This window comes from Nannospalax galili, unplaced genomic scaffold (assembly GCF_000622305.1).
Source record: "Nannospalax galili isolate Female #2095 unplaced genomic scaffold, S.galili_v1.0 scaffold861, whole genome shotgun sequence".
Taxonomy (NCBI): domain Eukaryota; kingdom Metazoa; phylum Chordata; class Mammalia; order Rodentia; family Spalacidae; genus Nannospalax; species Nannospalax galili.
The window spans coordinates 368,107-369,217 of record NW_008345581.1 but is presented as its reverse complement, the minus strand read 5'-3'; the positions used below and the strand labels follow the sequence as shown (position 1 = coordinate 369,217).

General features: G+C 42.0%; 1 pseudogene; it reads right to left on the bottom strand.

The window, feature by feature from the left end:
- Window positions 1-552, bottom strand: part of LOC103740974 — a 7,568-nt pseudogene extending 7,016 nt beyond the window's left edge.
- Between the last annotated feature and the right edge of the window lie 559 nt (window positions 553-1,111).

Here is a 1,111-nt window from a genome sequence, read left to right as displayed (position 1 = left end):
ATGTGGGTGCTGCGATTCGAACCTGAGTCTTCTGCAAGAACAACCAGTGTTCTTAACTGTTGAGCCATCTCTCCAGCCCAATAACATCTTTCTAAAGACAGGCTTAGAAACTCTAATCCAGTAATTTAAGATGTTTCCTCTCTCTCGCAGAGGAGTGGTCTGATACTTGACTGCTAGGCTACCATTCACAGCAATAGCCAAAAGAATGGGGTACAGACCACTTAGAACAAAACCAGCTAGTTCAGCCCGTGTCACTGTGCAGGTTTCACAATTCAAATCACCTGCACTCAAAGGTAAGCTAATAAAAGTACTGTATGACAAAAATAGGATCACTGCCATCGGTAAGCTAGCAGCTATTCGAGCTTGTGTCACATGCAAGGTGCGCGAGAACAGACTGTTTACTATTAGACCATTGAAACTAGCACTTAGTCCAATATACAATGATCCATATTTGAGTAGATTCCTGTCTGATTCTGGAAGTTAGTTAATTTTTCTAGTTATGATATCAAAGATTAAGTTTTTCTTGACAGTACTTGTTTTATGATTTTCCATCTTGGACTTTACGCTGTCCTCCCAGTGTTCTCGCAGACCGGGCTCAGCTCCCAGACCCGGGAGCTTTCCGAGTTCTCCCAGACCCGGGCACAGCCCTCATGACAATCTTCTTATTGAGAGATATGTGTGTTTTCCTTGTGTTTGAATCTGAGTTGGCTTTGGGTATCCTTGGCCATTTGAATATGGACGTAAGGACACGCTGCCACTTCAGTCAGTCCTGAAGTTTAAGAAGACTGGCAGCTTGTGGCATCTTGGTACCCCAAGAAATTATGCAATGATCCTGAGGACTTTACGCTTACAGAAGCCCAACCTACATGGAGATGACTGGGAGCATGCAATGCTGCAGAAGGGAGGTACCAACCAGGTAAGTGAAGAAGCTGTCTAGAAGAATATGCTCCAGTTGCAACAGCCACAGATGAAAACATGTTAGGGATTAATTAGTAGCTCAGAGAACTCTGTGTTTTGTATCCATAATACCAAATAAAAGGAAAAGAAGGCTGTTTTAGGTCACTCACTTTAAGAAAATTTATTTATTTTTATTTTTTTATGTGTATGAATG